The sequence below is a fragment of the Vicugna pacos genome, chromosome 10 (genome assembly GCF_048564905.1).
Source record: "Vicugna pacos chromosome 10, VicPac4, whole genome shotgun sequence".
NCBI classification, from domain to species: Eukaryota; Metazoa; Chordata; class Mammalia; order Artiodactyla; family Camelidae; genus Vicugna; species Vicugna pacos.
In genome coordinates this window covers 35901947-35923316 of record NC_132996.1, presented here as the reverse complement: position 1 = coordinate 35923316, position 21370 = coordinate 35901947, and the positions used below count along the sequence as shown (strand labels likewise).

General features: G+C 42.8%; 1 long non-coding RNA gene across 1 annotated transcript in view; it reads right to left on the bottom strand.

The window, feature by feature from the left end:
- LOC140698723 (uncharacterized) overlaps window positions 1-21370 on the bottom strand; it is a 263718-nt gene that overhangs the window by 8223 nt on the left and 234125 nt on the right. The gene's annotated exons all lie outside the window — the stretch shown is intronic.

The following is a 21370-nucleotide window of genomic DNA, read 5'->3' as shown; positions in this document are numbered from 1 at the left end:
TCTTCTCATGTATCCCTATCCATCCTCTCTTCTTACCACAGGAGCCCTATCGGCATCTTGGAAGGCTGGCTGAGACCCCTGGTTCCTTACAATGTTTAGGAGTAAACCTTTCCGAGTAGGTGAAGCTAAAATAGTTGGCAACCTCCCTTTGAAAATCACACTCCCTCCCCCACAACTGCCTAATCCTAGCAGTTAAGGATATATCTGACAAACAATGATTCCACAGTCCCAGAGATAAAGAATACTTTAAGACTTTCAGTCTATTTAATACTTCAGACCAGGTTTTAAGCATCCAGCTGTCTTCATTTGCAAGGCATCACATATTTTCATACTCTGCAAATGGGGCTATTGAACAATGATGAATGAATGAAATACAATGCAACTATTTTTAGTATGGTAATTGTAATTAAAAGGCAGTGGAATGATAATCTTGCCCAGGCACGTCTGAGATCTCCTTTCCATTTTCTCAAAACAATACTTTCTATGTCTGGCTGCAGAGACTTGTTGCTTGTTTTCCTTCTGGTGAAGAATAGGTAACACTTGACATTCTTTGTAAACCAAGTGAAATTGTGGTTTTGGCTAGACACAATCCTCCCTTCTTTTTCCACTTCTCCATTTGCACATTCTGGGGGATGAAATTTCTTTTCTGTACATAGTGATAAATTATCATGAACCAAATCAGTTTTTTAGGAAGATAACTCTATTGCCTGTCTATACATTTTTTTTTTAGCTTATGGTGGCTTATTACTAAAAAGAGACAGGAAGTATACCTAATAATAATAATAATACTTTTATAGTGCTTACCATATGCCAAAAGTTATTCTAAACACTTTGTAAATATTGACTCAACCCAACACAATCCATACAACATCTCTAGAGGTGTTTCTATTTTATCCTCACTTTATAAAATGAGGAAATTGATGCATAGAGAAGCTAAGTCCGAGGTAAGTCCTAGAGTCCTAGCAAGTCAATAGCCAAGTCAGAATTCAAAACCAGCATCTGACTTCAGAGTCTCTGCTCTCAATCCATGTGCTGTGCCCACAGCAGCACCCTGAGATCTGAGCATTATCCCCATTTTTAGGGTGAGGCCACTGAGGCTTGGAGAGGTGAAGTTACTTGCCCGTCATTGCAAAACTGGTAAGCAGCTGACCTAAGATTCAACCCAGGTTCAACTCTCCTTGGCTCCAATGTCTGCGTTCTTTCCATCCCCTAAATAGCACTATGTCAGTACTTTTTATTCCTACTGTTTTTTTTAGGTATATCATGGCTCAGCTAGACTTGTGTGGGCTAGGGTGACAATCCAGTCATCACAAAGAACTTCCCCCCCATTACAAAGTGTTTTCTTACTTCCAAAAACTCACCTTATAATTGACTATTTGTAATTCATTATTACTTCTGAAAGTTATGGATTAATCAGCATTAAAAAATAAGATCAGATTCTAAAATACTAGATATTGCAGACTTTTGAAAAGATAGACGAATATTCCATTTTGGTTCTTATTTTCTCAAGTTGGTTACACTAGAGAAATACATTTCCTCTAAAACAAAGCAATGACTAGAAACACAAAGATATATAAATAATGCTTTATTATTTTTTTTTCTTGACTACCATGCTTCTAAATTGCACTTACTCTCTGCAGAGCAAGCAATAAGAGGCCATTAACTGCAATGCAGAAAGATTTTTTTCTCCTTTCTTTTTTTTTTTTTTTAAGGCTTCCCTCTCCAAGTTTCTGTTTGCAGGAGAGTCCTTGGTGCACCCTCGAACACACCGGGGAAAGTGCACTAGATGAGCCCGCCTGGAGAATGACTCTAAAGATAAAAGCTCTTTGGAAAGCAAGCAGCCAGACCTAATTATCATAGAACACCACAGAATAACACATCACTCATATTCACTCGTACACATGAAGACCCAAAGGGCCTTGTGTATGTTTTTATTTCTGTTTCAGCAAATTTTAAGCTGAAGTACGACTTCCACGTTCAGCATTAGTGAGGCTTTTGCTTTTGCTGTCATCTGTTTCCTGGGCGTTACTGTTTTTGAGACCAACTCAGCCAACAACAGAGTCCTGCTTGCTCTCTCCCGCCTGGGTCATTAGAACCTGATTTATTCAACAGTGTTCTTCCACCACAAGGTGCGCCCACTTAAAAATATCTATCCTGAGGGGAGGGTATAGCTCAGTGGTAGAGCACATGCTTAGCATGCATGAGGTCCTGGGTTCAATCCCCAGAACTACCATTAAAATAAATAACTAAAAAACCGAAAATTAAAAAACCTAACTCCCTCAAAAAAAAACCCACAAAAATATCTATCTCTTAAAACAATGACAACTGATTCTTTAAAACAGAAACATTCTTAGGTGCTGTTTAAAAGAATAGACTTAGGAATCCATTGGTAAAGGAACCATCTTTGGAAGGAAACGTTAAATGAGGTATATATGTATTTGAATATTTACTTCACAGAATGTAGAGAAAAAAAAACTGTGGGACATCAGATTTAAGAATTCCTGGTATTCTGTGTTAAAATCATTTTGAATCTGCTATATATATGTGTATTTATATATATAGCAGTGCACTTCCCCAATGTGTTTGAGTGTGCACCAAGGATTTTCATGCAAACAGAAACTTGGAGAGGGAAGCTTTAAAAAAAAAATATATATATATATATATATATAATCATATACATTAATGTATAGGATACATTATATATATATTTCCAATGTCAATAGAGACATTTATTTTCTACAGATACATCGTTCCACAAAATTTGCTATTACCTTTCTCTGTCACATATTATTTGTTGACACTTCTCAAAAAAAGTTAACTATGTTTGTGGCCTCCTGTTATTCACTTCAGAATCCTTCTGTATCCTTCCATACACCCACTTTTCTGAATCAGAGTTCCTAAAAGTCTTCAGGAATATCCTAAAGTCAAATGGCTTTTCCTTAGTCTTCAGTCTCTTTGACTTGAGAATGACACAAATAAACAGATTGGACCATGATCTCTCCAGCTGCTCAACAATGCTATAAGGAGTATATGATTATCTTCATTTCACAGGTAAGGACAGAGAGGTTAATTAACTTGCCCAAAGTCACACAGCTGCAAAGACAAAAAAGAATCAAGATACCACTTCCAAATGAACATGGTCTCAGGCTTTGTTTTTTGTTCTTACTGTTTCTTACTCTTTGTGGAAAACTCAAATTGTACAAAACTATACAAAGTGGAAAGTTAGGGCTTCCCATAATCCTGCCACTAAGGTGTGACGTTGGACTTTCACTACGGTTTTGCCCCCAGCAATGCTGGCATACTTCATATTTGCAATGCTGAAATGCTCTCGCATACCCAGGTCCTCTGCAAGGGCTAGTTCTCTCTGTAGCTGGCTTAGAAACAAGGGGATTCAGAGCCACTCTCTTACCATCTCTGTTACAGGAAGTGGACGCCAAACTGTTCTGGCTCCAAAAGGAGCCACGCCCATTTGGGGTGAAAGAACTTCAGAGAGTTTGCATCACTGCTTAGAAGGACAGGCCAAATACAGCAGGAAGAGGACAATGAGAGACTCCCTATGCCGACCACCCAACAGGAAGAATTCAGAGGCAAAATCTGATTGTTCATTCCTCCCAACTTTCACTTCTCTTTAAGAGACATCATTTGGGTTTCCTCTGTAACAAACACTACAAATTCAGCAGGAAAATTAATCGCAACAAAATGATATTCTGGGGTCATTTTATAATTCTGAATAAAAGCTGGAGGTGGTCAAATTTCTAAACCCTACAGGACTAAAGGCAGCTTTCCAAGCAGGGTTAGGCAACGCTAACTGTTGAGGAGGAAAACTAATTAGCATCCTGTGTGAACTCTCTTGTCTTTTTTTAGGACCGGAAATCAAATGGGAAGGGTTCCCTCCTGTTCCAAGTGAGTTCCCGAAGAATTACTCATGCTTCTTAACCTATGAGTCAGACAGGAGTCTAGGAGAGTGTTTCCAAAACAGGCCGACAATAAGATAAACAGAGCAATTCAACTGATACGTGACAGTCTGGAGACACAGGGCTGCAACTGCCCAAAGCAAGTGATCGAGTCTAGGGCAAGAGGACAGTAATGGCGATGGCTGAATTTCCCTAGAGAACCCGTGGATACCTGGAGCCCAGCAAGCCCACTCGGAGCGTTTCCTGAAAATGAACGTCCACGAGGAGGTTTGTTTTCAGATCCTCTATTCAATTTGTTTGACTTAGTATCTTGGAATTATGGCATCTTCCCCGCCAGTGACTCAAGGAGCTGACTGCCATCATACTGCACACTGCCTGGCTCTCTAAAAGCTTTGGCTTTCAATGCGTTTTGATATCTCACAGCACAGGATATTCATCATTTTGGGACTCTGGGCTTGTTCCCAGTGTCCATGTTTGCCATCGTTGACTGCAGCCAGAAAAATAACTCCTAAATGACAAAGGCTTTCCCCTATTGAAATATAAAGTCATCGAGAAAGCTCAGCTTAGGAAATAACCCAGCATCAAGCTGGACTGTCTCCTGGGCACATAAAGGATAAGTTTCCTCTCTGCTCCCTCTTGGAAGGAGTCTGAAGCCAGCTCTCCGCTCTGTCTGAGCCTGTGAAGGGCCTAAAGGCATCTCCTAAGCAGGAATGTAGCAGTGTACATGGGGCCACATGAGGACACTGCCCCACCCGCCTGGTTCCTGTCATCCCTAGAGATGATGCCTGGGTGGGTGTGCAGGGTCCGCCCTACCAGGGAGGAAGAGCTACAACTGATTGATGTTTCTCTCCATCCCCCATTAAACCCACTGGGGTACAGAGGCCAGGCTAGGGTGAGGGTTGGGTGTCCATCCTCCACACAGCAGTCAGAGTGATTCCTAAACACTGCTCTAATCACCTCCCTCCTCCTAAAAACCTTTGAGGAAACCCTCCCCTGACATACAACTACAGGAGAAATTCCAAAGTTCTTCATGGGCCATTCAAGGCCCTTCACTCCTTGACTCTCTCCCTAACTTTTGACTTCATCACCAGCTACTCCCTGACCCTCTCACCACAACTTCCTGCTAGTTACTTCCTGAAAACCCCGTGTACTGTCAGGTCTGCGTTCTTTATGCATGCTGCCCCTTCTACCTGGAATGCCATCCCCTTACTGACTACCTCCTGCCCAGGCCCCCCAGCATCACTCTTGTTGTAGGAGAGCTCTGATTCCCACCCTTGCCTGAGTTCATTGCTTCCTGATGCATGCTTCTGTTGCACTGTGGAAAGGCTCTCTTCTAACAGTTACTACCTGTGTGGGGTTGTTCCTTGTGTCAGTCCTCCCCGCTTGACTGTGAGCTCCCTGAGGATGGGCACTGGGTCTGCTCCATCCTTGGCTCTTGAAAAATCAACAATATTTAATGGAATGAAGGAGAGTTATGCACATCAGTTTTTCATACTCTTTGCTATTCAGATAACGGCAAGAAGTTTAAAGATGCTGTACCCCAGTTCCATGCTCTCCTTCCTTGCAGCTTTTTTGCAATTTCAATCTGACTTTCAGGAACAATTGGCTTGCATCATGAAGCTTATGATATTCAGTTTCAAAGGGTAATGGTTTCAGGGTGTACTGATTTCTCTGTTTACCTGTTTAAGATAGGGACAGACAGCAAACCTATAACATACTACCAACCTCTCTCTCTCTCTCTCTCACACACACACACACACTCCACAGAGACAGAAATTCCTAATGATACATAAATAAGGCTTATAATACAAAGTTTAGCACATAATAAAACATTTTAAATGCCACTTAATACAAAAAAGCTGCTTAGTACACAGGTGTTTTCAGAAGGGCACAGCATGTCCTCAGCGGGGTGAGGTGCTAAAAAAAGTAACTTGAAAGGAAGAGGACTTGTGTGAGTTTCATTTATTATTGCATCCAAAACACGTAATAGGTGCTCAATAAATACTTTTAAGTGAATTAAGCTACAACTGACCCTCGGTAACTGCAGGTAATTGGTTCTAGAATCCAACCTGGATACCAAAATCCATAGATGCTCAAGTCCCATGATTGCCCTCTGTATCCCTGGTTCCGCATCCGGGGATTCGACCAACCTGGGATGGAAAACGTTAGTACACAATCCACAGTTGGTTGAATCTGCAGATGTGGAACCTGTGGATACAGAGGGCCGACTCTAGTCTTTTAAGCCAACATTCCACTTGAAATTTGGGGGAATTGATTTCATCAACTCAGTGCCTTCTCCTGCCTGGTCAGCTCCCTGGCCCCACCCCCTGTGTCTCCCAGGGGCCCACTCCGTCATCCCGGGGATGACTTCCACCACCTTCTCCATGTAACACATGCCTCTTCATCTTGCAGCACATTTTCATATGTCATCTCCATTATGACACTTTCCTCGAGCTGTTAGTTACTCCTGTTTCCACATTTCCCCATGTTTGTTTATCCTACCACAAAATTAGAAAATGCTCCTGGAAAACTCGAGGAAGCATCACAGAGGTGTATAAAGTCAAAAGTGAAGTCCTCTCTTCCTGTTCTTGTGACTCCAGGTGGCCATGGGCACCACCGCGTGCTTTTCTCTGTACTTACATATTCTAAATCTTCTCTTTTAAATAATATTAAAAAAGGGACCATGATACAGTCTTAGAAAGTACAAGCCAGATCTTCCAATAATCCCATGGAGTGAAATTTTTCAATTACTATGTCTCATTTTTCTTTTCACGTGAGAAGAGAACAACCTTGTTCTTTCAATGGCTGGTTATCCGTCCATTGTGTGCTTGTACCATCATTTAAAAATCAATTTCTTGGTGGCTATTTAGGTAGCTCCTATTTTTTGAAGTTACAAGCGATACTGAGATAAATCCTTTTATACATTTGAGTGGCTATTTCTCTGTTGTTGCACCAAAAGTCATCCCATTTTGTATTTTGAAAGCTACAGCCTGATCGTCCTCTAAAAAAGCAGTGCCCAGTTACACTCCCAGCCACAGTTCGTGAGAATGTCTTAATCTTCACAGCCATGACTGAGTATTGCCACGGTGTTTCATTTTTGTTATCAAATTAGTCAACAACTTTCCTGTCTTCAATTGTTGAAGTTAAATAGTTTTTCCTATGTAATCATCCCTTGTGTCCTTTGTCTGTAAACTGTTGTTTAGTTTCATTGCTTATTTTCCTCTTGGAGTGTTCAATTTCATTTTTTACTCATTTATAATGGCTTTTAAAAAAATTGTGGTACAATGCACATAACATAAAATTTATCATCTTAACTATTTTTAAGTGTGCAGTTTGGTGGCATTCAGTACATTCACATTGTTGTGCACCCGTCACCACCATCCATCTTCAGTACTCTTTTCATCTGGCAAAAGTGAAATTGAACCCATTAAATACTAACTCTCCATTCCGCAGCCCTCAAGTCCCTGGCAACCACCATTCTCTTTTCCGACTCTTAATCTGAATGCTGTCATGGCTTTTAAAACAGTGTGCATGAGAACTTTTGTTGGTTAAAAATGTTAGACTTACTTTGCCAAATTTTTAACTTTGTAATGTGTCTTGTCATGTAGAAGGTGCTCATTTTTTTTAAGCTTCACACTTTATGTCAGTAAACATGACCATCGTTTGCTTCATGGCTCTTGCATTTTATGTTTTGCTCTGAAGAACCTCCTCACCCTAAAATGGTAAGTATTTTCCTGATTTCTTCTGGTAATAAAAATACTCGGATCATACCCATATGAAGCACTTCTTTTTATTCTAGTTCACAGTAATGACCAGCATTAATGAGAACTCTGTTCCAGGCACTTTGCTAAGTTCACTTCATGTATTATCTCATTTAATCTTCATAACTAGCCGATGAGGTAGGTCCTAGTGTTATCTCCATTTAATGATGAGAAAATGGAAGGCTCAGAGAGTTTAAATAACCTGTCTTCTCCACCAAGTGGCAAAGCTGTGATTTCAACCTGAGCCATCTGACTGCCCTCTAACCACAAAGCTATGGATCTGTTTTCTCTGTTAAATGGCGCTCCTCAAGGGTGTGACCTGTCTTACCCGTGTCCTGACTCTAGCACAAAGGTCCTCAACAATTATTTTTGCAGTGAATTAGTCCCTGTTGTTTAAACTCAGCATCCCACACACAACCTCAGGTACTGCCATTCCTGTCTCTTCTTCCACCATCTCTATCCTCTATGGGTTCAGTCTTGACCTTCCTTCGAGGCCCATGGAGCTGCTGCTTTTGCATGGGAAGGAGCTTCCCTGGTGGTCAGTGATCTCCTCAAGCAGTATTGGCACTGTCACTGCCAAGGTAACCTGGCTGCCGTGTCGAGACCTCGCACCCTTCACAGAGCCCTCCACTGGGGCCACTCGTGCTCCACCTCTCTGTCCTCCCTTTTCTTGGAGGAGCAATGAGCCTTCCTTGCTGGCTTATAGACCATAGTCCTGTCACTGTCCTGCAGTGGCCTTCCCTCTCCTGGAGTCCACTCCATCCATTTAGCATGCCCTCATGCCATGACTTACTGATTTCTGGGCAGGTCCCCCTCCTTCCTCAAGAGTTTCCCCACCAGACTCACAGCCTTCACCTCTCCAGTACCCATCTCCAGTATCCAGTCCCTTAAGGACTCCCACCCTCATATTGATGACCTTTCTAACGCACTGGCCTCCAAATCTCCATTTTGACAAAGGCCCTTCCTCTCCTAATGTCTCTAACATTAGCCCAGTCCTGACCCCCAGATTCAGTAGTTGCAAAGATGCTGCTCAAAGATGCTGCTCCTTGTCTGGCTCTCTGGTCTTTCGGCTGCAACCTCCTCACCCACCCCTGCTCACCAATCTCTAGTTCTGGACAAACCCTTTCTATTGTATCCCCTCCTCCACACTGCTGGGGAGGTGCAGAAACCAGGCTGTTTGGATCCATTCCAAATTCCTCAGGTGCAATTTCAGAAGGACCCTCTCTGCTGCTAGGCCACCTGCCCATCACCAGCCCCTCGCTTCCTCTTCCACTTGCCAGCATCCCTTCTACACCTTTCTGTCTCCCAGGGCCAAGGTCCACCTTCCAAAGATGCCTGTGCCTCCTCCTTGACTGTGGAGGACAGGCCCTCTCACTGGAGCTCTCTCCTCTTCTCTGCCCTCCCCTCCATTCTTTCTTTCTCATCTCAGAGGGGAAAAGCTTTCTCTTCCCCCTTTATCCTTTGGGGTCCTATGAAGAATAATGGAAAAATATGGGCTTTGGAAACTGACAACCTTGGGCTTGAATTCCAGCTCCAGTATCAAGTAGTTCTGTGTCCTGGAATAATTTATTTAATGTTTCAATGTTTCAAGGTTAGTGTGATATTAATTTCAGCCTCGAAGGAATCTGTAGAGAGGATGCAACGGCCTGATGCACGTGCGGCACGTGGCCCTGCCTAGACTTTCTGAGTCTTCCTCCCCTACTCCCACCTCCAACTTCTCCGCTTGAGTCTCATTCCCTTTCTCTTCAGGTGCTTTGCCCCATCAATTATCACCTGCTTGTTTTAAAAATATTTTGTCTTTCCCTTTGACTAAATGTTTTCTCTTGACATAGAAATGTGAAATTTTCCTTTACCCCTCAAATTTCTTCTTGTGACTCTGCTAACAATTCCAGCTTCAATTCTCCTCCTCCTGTTAATTTTATCTCTTGAAAGAGTAGTCCACATTAGCTGATTCTATTTCTCTCTCACCAACTTTCTCCTTCATCCCTTGCTGTCAGGCCTCACCACCTCTTCTCTCTCCCTCATTGCTGTACTTAAATTGGGTCTCTAAAGCCATTACAATCTAGGCCCTCAGATTCTTAGTTTTCCTGGGTCTTTGGCCCGCCACACTCAGCTGCAGTGTTGGAGTGCAGAGCCAATATCCTGCTTCTGCCAGAAAAATCTGCCTTGACTGCATGTCATTGGGTGTTTTTGGTTCTCCTCCTACATCTCTTGCTATTCTATCAATTCATTCATTCAGCATGTTTTTACTGAGCATCTATTACGTACCACAACTGTGCTAGGTTCTGGCGACACAGTGGTGAATTACACTGGCATTGTCACTGGCCCACTGGTTCTTGAGTGTATGGTCTAAGAGAGCAGATATCAGACAAACAGTCACCTATTTTCTCTGCATCAGCTACCTGCTGAGTCTGCGTGTGTGTGTGTGTGTGTGTGTGTGTGTGTGTGTGTGTGTGTATTTATATATTTGCAAGAGTGTTACGAAAGCATATAACAGGGAGGAAGACTGGGGGAGAGGAAGTCAAGGAAGGACAGTTTGAGGAAGTGACATTTCAGCTGAGATCTGCAGGATGAATAAGTGTTAACTGGGTGAGGAGTGGAGAGTTTTGGAGGAGTGGCTTCCAGGAAAAGGAAGGAAAACTGAAGGCTTGGAGGTGAGAAGGTAATTGGCAAATTCAAGAAACTGAAAGAAGGCCAGTGTAGCTGAAGGTGGTGGGGAGATGAGGTAGGACTTGTGAGCAAAGGGACAGATCATGCAGGGTCTTGTGGGGCCTGGAGAGAGTTTGGGATTTATTCCCAAGAACAATGGGCAGCTATTGAAAACCTCTCTTCCCCTGCCTGTTTCCTCATTTGGGGTGGGTCTTTGGTGCTCTGTGCCTCTCCTGGCCCTTTCAGTCTCATGGCTGAGAAATCACTTCTCTGTGGTTGATTCCTGAATTCGAACACCCTCCTGAATTCCAGTCCTTTTCCCAGCTACTATCGAAGATTATCTACTGAGGTCTCTTGCTGGTACTGCAGATTAAATTGGAAAATGACCTCATTGTTCTTTGAAAAATCCTTCCTTCTCCTGTATGTCTCATCTTGGCCAAAGGCAGCTCCACTGGCCTCTCATTTTCCCAGACTGGAAATGCTGGTGTCCCCTTGACTTCCCCCTTTATTTACTCATTCATTTATTTTGAGGATACAGCAGGGACCCAAACTGATAGCACTTGCATTCCAGTGGAGACGCCCAACAGTAAGCACATCGACATGTATTATAATGTCAGTCAGTAAGTGGAAAGTGCTATAAATAAAAAGAAAGTAGAAAGTGGGGGGTGGTGATGCTGCTTATTTTCATCAGAGAAGGTCTCTCTGGGGACGTAGATTTGATCAGAGGCCAGAATGAGGTGATCAAGCCATGTGGATATTTGGGGAAAGAATGTACCAGGCAGAGGGAACAGCAGATGCAAAGGCCCAGGGGTGGAAGCATGCTTGAGAAATAGCAAAAAGATCAGTGGCTAGAACACGTCAAGTGATGGGTTGAAAGTAAAGAGATGAGGCCAGAGAAGCAGTGTGTACAGACTGCTGTAAAGAATGGAAAAGGGTTTGGAATTTAGTTCTAAGTGTGATGAGAAGCCTTTAGAAGTTTTGACCAGAAAAGTGACAAGATCTGATATACAAGCACCAAAGGGTCCCTCTGGCTGCTGTGCATAGAAAGATCATAGGAGGCAAAGCCAAGCCCACACAGTCATCCAGATCCTCTCCATCTCACACGGTCTTGCCCTCATCCACCCCTCTCTCCCATCCTCACAACCACAGCCCAAGTTAACCCCCTCCATCTCATACCTGAATGGCTATTGTGGTCTCCTAAATGATCTTCCTGCATCCTTCTGGATTTATCTTCTAGTCACCCAAGTTTGAGCAAGCCATTCCCTTGCTCAAGCCTTCAGGTGCTCTCCATCCCATATGAATGAAGTACATCTTTAGTCTTATATTCAAGGCGTCTCCTGCCTTCCAAACTTACCTCCCACTGCTGCCTTTCACAGACCTCAAGCTAAAGTCACACAGAACTAATCAGTTTCCCACATAAGCTTCTTGCCTTCCCACCTCCAAGTTTTCACCTGATCTGTTCCATCCCACAATGTATTCTCTCGTCATCCCCCATATCTGCAAGTCCCAGATTCCCTGAACCTTTCCTGATCATCCCAGGTAACAGGGTTTCTTCTTGCCTTTGGACTCTTACACCTTTCTGATGACACGCGTCACTCTCTACATGGTTATAACTTTTTATTGTACAATTTTATCTTCCTCACTAAATTGTAAACTCTTAGAGGGCAGGGTCCAAGCTTGATATATCTGCGCACTTTCCATCCACAGGGCCGAGCCCAATACTCATAGTGAGTGGACCAAAGATATTTGTCCAATGAGTGAGTTGCAGGAGACAGAGTAAACAGTCTATTTGGAGAGACACAACCAAGTGTTAAGCCCCTGGAAGTGTATAATACAAGACGGCGTGTAGTGGAGGGATATGTTATGTGGCACATAGTCTGTGGACCATAGGAATTCAGAAGGGAGACCAGTAAGAGGTGGACTGGTCAGGGAAGACCCGGTAACAGCTGATGTTTCTGGAGTGTTTCACATGCTGGGCTCTGGGCTGAATGCTTCGCACACATTATCTCACTTTTCTCATGGACCCCGTGCTATAGGCACTTACATATATGCTTCATCTACAGATGGGCAAGCTGAGGTAGTAAGGTGAAGCAATTTCCCTGAAGTCACAGTGTTATAAAATCTACAGATGTGGGATTTGAACCCATGCCTGTCTGATTGGTTAGCCTCTATCAATCACCCAGTATCCTGCCTTTGAGAACGAAAAGGAAAGGCTCAGCTGTGAGAATGGGGTTTGCATTTCATTTCCTGTCTCATTCCAAAATGGATCTACAGCAGCTAAATATGAGCTGAGCTATGCCTGAGAAGATGACGAGGATTTAAGGATGAGGTAGGTGTTTCAGGTTAGGAAAGCAGCTATTTGTGGCCCATAAGGCAGACGTGTTCCCGGGCAGAAGCAGTGAGCTGACTAAATTGGAAGATGTATCTGGAGACTGGTTGGATGGGAAAGTGGATACAGTGTGTGGAGGGTGTTCAATGCCAGGGAGAACTGTTGAGTGTTGATGTGCTAAAGCACAAGGAGATGTGCAAGGGTTTAGAGCTGGCCAGACCATAACTCCACTCAAAGAACTCAGGGGGACAGAGTTTGCACTAAGCAGATGAATGGAACTGTAGGATTTCCTGAGTAAGCCCTTGCTCTCAAAGAGTTGACAATCTTCTGGGAGAAACAGCCCATAAGATGCCAACAAAGCACAGTGGAGACAGGGCCAGGAAAGGAGAGTTTTAATGGAGGACCTAGGGTACTTTCTAGGGCTGTGGCATTTGGGACAGGACTTGCAGACGAGTGGGGATGGGAGAATAGAAGAGGGTGGCCTCTTCTAGGATTAGGGGAAGGTGGTTTTCAGACAGGGTTACCCTGGTAATCATATACAGCTGAGAGCACCGAGTGGTCTGTAACACATTTCCAAGGAAGAGAAGCACTTAAGGCCAGAAATCCATCTGTACAGGTAGCAGCACCATGAAAAATGCTTAGGGGGCTTAGAAGTCAGCAAGTTCAGTGACAGAATAGGGCTACTTAATGGTCAAAGGAGCTAAAGTAATCTGCAGCTGCCTTACAAGACAGTCAGTGTTGCACAGCCAGCTCCAGAGTCTATCCTGAGAATTTTGTCCATTTGGGAGCCAAGCACAGTTCAGAACTGAGGGTGATTTTGACCTCCAGAGGACATTTGGCAAAGTTCTAAGAGGTTTTTGGCTGTCACACTGGGAGGGAATGCTACTGACATCTAGTGGGTAGAATCCAGGAGTTCTGCTAAACCTCCCAAACTGCATAGGGCTACCCTCCACCCCCTCATAACAAAGAATTATCCAAACCAGGTATCAATAGTGTCAAGCTTGAGAAACTCTGTTCTAGAGGAGGAAGCAAGTGGAGCGCGATTAGTGGTGGGGACGGTTTTTACAACAACTGGGATTGTTTATCCTGGAGGAGATTTAGGGACTTGAGAAATATCTTAGAGAAGCAGGAAGAACTGAACTGTCCAGAGCAACTGCCCAAATTTCCACCATCACTCACCCTAACTATTGAGATGGGAGTCCAACCAGACCCCATATTGGAAAATTAAGAAAGTCATTGTAATACTAACCACTTAGATAGCATTCACTGTATTTCAGGCACTCTCCTAAGAGCTGTACACATACCAATACATTTAACTGTCACAACAAACCCATCACACCCATTTTACAAATGGAGAGACTGAGACACAAAAAAAGGGTAAGTGACTTGCTTAAGGTCACAAAGCTTAGGGAGTAGCAGAGCCAGAATTTGAACCCAGGCAGCTGTACTCTTAACTGGGCAGTATTGCTATGCTGCATTAGAAAGAGAGAGAACTGGGCTCAGATCCCAACTTCACTACTTCCTAGCTGTGTAACAACTGGCATGCTACATAACCTCTCTGAACCACAGTTTCTTCAACCTGCATAACGGGGACAGTAAGATGATAAACAGTTACTAGTTCTTCCATACAGTGATGAATGTAGTTCTCACAGCAACTCAAGGACAGGCACATTTATTACCCTTATTTCGCACACATGAAGGTTATTTGGCTTAGAGAGGTTGAGTGACTTGCCCAGGGTCACACAGCGAGGAAGTGGAGAGTCAGGATTTAAATCCACATTCATCTGACTCCCGAACCTGTTTTTAGCCACAAAGCCATTACATTTGCAAACTTGTGGTGAGGATAGCATGACAAAGCACATGAAATTGCCTGGAATATAATAAGCAATCAATGATAGCTGTTTATTATTATATTAGTAATCATACTTATTATCCTCATGACCAGCTCAATTAGGTGCACAGAAAGCAACACACTATTCTGGTCAAAAGAACAAGATCAGCAGAAAATGAATGATGCAGTGGCTTGTGTATGGCTCACAAGCCTTCAGCTGGCTATTCCATAATCCTGAGCTTCAGCCTCCCCAGTAAAGCGGTGTCACGTTTGATTCATTTGTCCTGCTCTCAGCACAGTCTACTATTCATAGAACAGGAGTGGGAGGAGCAGGGACAGTGTGAGGCTAATTTAATGTCAAGGTTTCATAGTCCATACATTTCATGGTCATAATAATAATTTTAAAAAAAGGAACGTGGTGCCTTGTGCAAAACAGGAGAAGTCACCACATACTCACATACTGCACTGTGAATAGAACCACAGCTCACCTGATGGTTAATTCTACCTGGGAAGGATTTTGTTTTAAAACAATTGCCTGATTTCATTGTAAGGAATGCTGTGTGAGTGTTTTCTACAGAGAGGGGGTGGCATCTGCCTAGCTGGAGGGCTGGCAGCACACAGAACCTGCCTGCAATGGATTCTTCAGCCTGGAATCGTGGCTAACAGGATGTCAGACAGGAAGACTGAGAGCTGCTTGTAGTGCTGGAGGTAGGTACCCAGGGCAATGGGAGCCCTGAGCAAGGGGCCACCAACTGCCTAGGCTGGGGAGAAACTTTCACAGGGTGGGGATATTGGAACTGTATCTTGAAGGATGAATAGGAGTTTGTCAGGTGGAGAAAGAGGGAAGCTATACAGACAAGAGAACAACAGCCCTGCAAAAGGTCTGTGACCTGGGAGCACAAGGCCACTCTTGAAATCCTTCGTGGCTGGTTGTGGCAGGAACTCAGGGAGAGAGGGCCGTGGAAATGTGGGCTGGAGTCAGCTCATAAAGGCCTGAAGTCTTACAAAGGCTTCTAGACAGCATGGTATAATGGAAAGGATTTCTAGCAGAGCAGTATGAGGAGAAACTTCCTGGGGGTTTGGAGTGAGTTGACTCCAAGTGCCATGACTTATTTGGCTCTATGACTGAGGACAAGTTGCTTTACTCTCTGGGTCTCAGACATGTTTATACGATGGGGACACAACACCCACCTCAGAGGGCTGTCGTTAGGATGGAACAAGGTGAAGTGTAAATTCCTAGCACAGTCACAGCACATTGTAGGCTCTCGTGAATGTTACTCCCCCTTTATTGGATAGATGAGGGGGATTTATTTTCCACAGGGCAGAATTTCTATCTGATTTCTATTTTGGAACAGTAACTCCAGTTGTTCTAGGGCTAGACTGGAGGCAGAAAGAAGACTCGACTCAAAGAGGGTTGCTCTGCTGATCTTGAGCTATAAATGTTGACTTTTGGTAGCTTCAGTCCCAGGGGTTTACATTCTCATCGCCAAGTACCAGATTCTGGGCTGTAGCCTGTGGTTCCCATATCTGGAGCTCTCTGAGAAGACTGGATAATCAACGGTCTTAGCTGCCTCAGTTTCCCCAATGTGAAGAGACCAGGTTGAAGGTACACAACTCAAGCAAGTTCAAGTTTGGCCACATACAAGCTTCTCACTCCTGTTTTCCATTTCATTCCTTCATTCCTTCATTCCTTCATCCTGCAAACATTTATTTAGTGTCAACCGATACCTGGGTTTTGAGGGTGCTGGGGATACAATTGCCCACTCTCCTGCTTGTTTGGTTTTATAGATCAAACTTGAAGAAACAGCAATGCCATACCCTCCTAGGGCCCACACATCACTGAGGCTTCCCATGGGTCCGTCTGACTCATTCCTGGCCTTTGTGGAAGGTATTTAGCTGGACATAGAACATGGTCCAATGAAGACTGTCCTGCTGGAAAATCACTACCCCATGTCACTCATTATTCAAGCTCCCAATTTTCTAAAATGTCAGCAAGAAATGTAAATCTGAGAACAGAGATCCTGTACTCTGTCTTTCTGAGAAAGAGGTCAGAACAAGATGGATGAAAAGAAACAGCTGATAGTCAATTCTTATACCTGATTGGACTTCAGGAAATATACCCAGAGAGTAACATGGATTCCTCAATTCCCATCAGGCAATCTTACCTCAAGTCAAGAGAATTTAGAGAATTAACCAAGAAAGACTATAACAATGTGTTTAAACAACAATGCTATCATCCAAACAAAAAGAGTGCAGTATGTGATGTCAAAACCTCTACATCTCCTTAGGAAGCCCTCAAACGCTCGCTTTTCCTCCCAGATCCAGACCATTGTCTCTTCCTTTATGGACCACCCCCAAGAGCTTCCTAGCGGGTCTGCCGGCGATGGTGCAGACACCATCCCATCCATTCTCCATGGTGTCCTCAGAGTGCTCTCCCCAGATGGAGAGGAGGACCTGGCCCCTCTCTGCCCAGGTGCCTCTCTGACCCTTGGGCTCCCTCAGGAGGCATGTCAGGCTGGGTATTGAGGCTGCTCCACGCTGACCTCCCCGGAGCTCCACCTCTGACAGCTTTCCTTGTCCCACTCAATCTTTATTACACAGCAGGATGGAACTGGGGCACAATACTGTGACTTTCTAACTGAGAGTTATTTTCTCTTCCATCCCCACTTCTTGAAAATCCAGCCCAGACACTACTTCTTCCAGGCACCCCCTTGCCTCTCCCTCCAGAGGGAGCGCCCTCACCTGCAGGGTCACCTCGGTGTTCTAATGTCTCTGATGTGGCATTTAGAAAGTTGTGTTATACTCTATTCACTGCTGTGTCTTTCTTACCTGCAGTGACCTTTCCACACAAGGACACGGACTCTGCCTTATATTTCCTTGTTTCTCTACTGCCAGGCATGGTGCCCAGCACATGATAGACAACTCCATATGTAATTTTTTTTTTTTTGAGTTGAATTGAATGATGAAACGGAAGGGAGGGGAATAGGTGTCCCAAAATAGAAGACAGGAAATAAGACCAACCAAATCTGGCTCCTCAGCAAACAGTCAACACCCCTCTATTGGGAGGGGGGTTTCTTTGTGCAAGAGGTTGGGAACTGGGCCCTGAGAACCGCCCAACCTTTGCCCTTGTGGCTTGTTGTTTCAGACTGTGGGCTTTGGAGCCAACTGGGTTGGAATGTCAGGCCTGCCATTTGCTGTGTGACCACAGCAAGCTACTTAACTTTTTTTTAATATTAAAAATTTAATAAGTCATCAATATATTTATCTTAGGTTTACTCTAAATATAAGTAATACAAATAGAATAGTTTTCTCTGTTAGTTTTAACATAATGGATACGCTGCTAAACTTTTCATACCTCGGGTTTTCATCTGTAAAACCAGGGTAATGATGATCCTTAATCATAAAGGATTGTCATGAGAAGGGATGAAAAAGTCCTGGTCTAGCACTTAGACTAGTACCTTGTATAGGGAGCGTGGGACAGATGTCTGTTATTACAGAGCTCACTGTCAAGCAAGCTTGATGTCATGTGACGATCAAGGTGGTCCTCGGTGGAATGCCCTTCACTCTCTTTACTGCCAGAGTCAGCTTTTTGGGGGGGAATGTGAAGTCTGGGCTCTAGGTGTTTGATGAGAGCCATGGTGTCCGCAGGAGGTCAGCCATATCGGGGCTACAGGTAATTACAACCCAACATGAGAGGCTCAGTGAGAAAGGCACTTGGGGTACACAAGAAGCCAAAGAGGCAAAAGCAACCTTGGGAGCAGCTAGAGAGGGTCAGTATATTGCCGTTGCTAATGTATAGTTAGACGGTACAATAGAGTCAAGTTCAGGTGCCCTGCAGCTGCCCTTCAGGAGTGCCAGCACTACATAAACTAAAACTGAACACTGCACATCCCTGGGAAGTTACCCTCATCTTTCATCCTATATCCAATTACACTGTTTCCAGTTGGGACAGGTAAGGAACGTGGCACCTGCCCACAGAGGTGGCGTGAATGGTCTGTGTGCCCGAAATGCCAACGAGGGCAGAAAGGCACAGCACTGGAAAACCTCCAGAAGTCTCCATGATAGTAGGCACTAGTGCACTTGAATGCCCTAACTCAAGTTTGAATTCAGACTCTAAACCCAACTATTCCTAGATATTGTTTAGTTTTTTTATTTTTAGCTGACTAGCTTTGAGCACTTACTACCTGCCAAATGCTGAGCTAAGAGCTTTACTTGCATCATTTCTTTTCATCCTCCCTGAAACCTGATAAATTTGGTAAAATTATTAGCTCCAAACTATTGAAGAGAAAGTTGAAACTGAGAAACGTTAGTTGACCAGTTCAAGGTCACACAGTTTGTAAGTAGTGGAGTTGGAGTTTGCAACCTACTGGGTCTCTTGGAATCCAGAGCCAGAGCTCTTAATAACTAAGTCAACTGATTTGGAAGGGATCAGAGATTGTCCAGTTCAACCAACTGTATGCCTGGAGGGAGCAATTTGCAGTTGGAAAGTACATGGGATTCGGAGACTGTTTTTGCTTTGTTGGAGGCACTTCTGTGTGACACTAGGCCAGTCACTGAAACTTCCTGGGCCCCAGTTTCCTTTTCCAGGAGAAGAGAAGAGTTGATGCTCTGTTTATCTCTTAGATTTGATTTAAAGAACAACTGCATGTGAGGGCCTGATGTAAGGAGTGGAACAGGACGAAAACTACTGCTTTGTCCTGAACAGACAGTATGCATATTCCAGCCATCTTTTGTGGGGTAGCTAATTCCTGATACATCCAGCCAAATGTGATTAACAAGGAAAAATTTAATATACAACCACTCCCTTTTCTGACTCACTAAGAAAATGAGATAATCTTGAATATTGCATTGAAATAAAGAATGTAAAAGTCAAGTTTGATTTTTGGCTGCTCTATGCTAAGCATTTTCATATGCATTTAATCTCCAGTAAAACAAAATGAGGCTCCCAGATGGTTAAGTGATTGATTGCCTCCAATCACACAACTAGTAAGTACTAAGGATTTGAATGCAGCATTGCCTAATTTTACCTGAAGGCACTTTTCCATGCAGCAAGGGCTTAGACCATATCCATTCGATTCAATTATAGATGTGAACAATTCGGTTTTCACAGAGCCCCACGGTTTCAAATGAAGTCACCATCACATCCCCAGGACTGCACCTAATATCTCCGGGCACCCAAAATGGAAGAGTTTCTGTTTTATTCTCTCCATGTCAAAGTCTAAAACCTGGGCAAAATCCAACCTCTGCTAAACAAATCAACCAGCCTCAAATTGCTGAAGAGCCAGTAGAAGTAGAAGATATAGGTATAACTTGCTAAGGGATAACTTTCATAGCTTTGAAATATATTTTTAAAAATTATGGACTGTGTTGAGCATGAAACTTATTAAAATGCAAAACAATGACATAAAATTAAAAGGTAGACAACAACTTGAAAAAAATTTTTTGAAAAGATGATTAAGTATTCAACTATATGATATACATATATGAAGAAGTAATTCAAATTTTAAAAGAAAAATAAAACCCATGATCTCAATACATCAGTGACCTAAGGACACGAAGAGAAAATTCACAGAGAACAAAAAACAAATATTAAACACTTATCCTGAGAAACTTTTTTCTTGAGTAGTAATTAAGGAATTATAGATGAAAATAATATTTATCATCATAATAACATACAATATTTTATAGTTCTTAACATTTACTAAGTGCTTAACATATATAAATTCATTTCATCCCCAAAACCATCTTAGGAGATGGTACTATTTCTGTTTCATAGATGAAGAAACTGAGACCAAGGGACTTTTAGTAACTTGCTCAACTCAGACAACTAGTTAGGGTATAGCTGAGATTTAAATCCAGGCAGCCTGGCTCTTACATCCATGTTACACTTAGGAAATCAACAAAAATAAAACTACCCATAGGAATTTTTAATATTTTGAATATTCAGTGCCAGTAAAGTTGTTGAGAGACACAATGCTTTTGTCTTTATAAACTGGTACAACTCATTTGACAAGATCAGGCACGTTCAGGGAGGTATGGCTGTAGACGGTACAACTCTTCTGAAAAGCAATACAGTGATCAGTAGTAAGAGCCATAAAAATAAATACATGTTTTGTTCCAGTGAGCTCCCTCCCTGGAATGTAGATTGGGGAACTGATTCAACAGAAGCAGAAACCTATATGTATTATTCACTGAATTGCTATCTAAGACAAGCCCTTTTCAATATAAATATAATACAAACCACATATGTAATTAGAATTTTTCTAGGAATCATCTTAAAAGAGATAAAAAGAAACATGTGGAATTAACTTGAATCATTCATTTTATTTAACCCACTATGTTCAAATACTGTAATTTCAGCATCAATAATCAATATGAACACTTACATTTATTATCTCTTATACCAAGTCTTAGAAACCTGGTGCACATTTTATACTTAAACTACGTCTCAATCCAGACTAGACACATTTCAAGTGCTCAATAGCCACACGTGGCTAGTGGCTCCTGTACTGAACAGCATGGATCTAGAAGAGCAGGAGGTGGGAAATGGGCCATAATATTCAACAACCAGGAGAACGGTTTAGAAAATTATGGTATATCAGTCTCTGGAATTGTATAAAGTCATGACCAGCAGTAATAATAAAAGCCATAAAATGTATTAAATGGTTATGCTTTGTTAAATAAAAAAATTTAATAATAGAAACTATTAGGTTAGTGTCTATTTAAATGTGTTTATATGCAGACCATGGATGAAAGAGAATGTGCAGACATTAAAATAGTTATTTTAGCATGCTGGGGTTTAAGGTTGATTTCTTTGTCAATTTTTTTTTCACTTAAATAGGCATTCAACATTTATTTCTATGAAGAGGTTTTCGTTTTTCTTAAC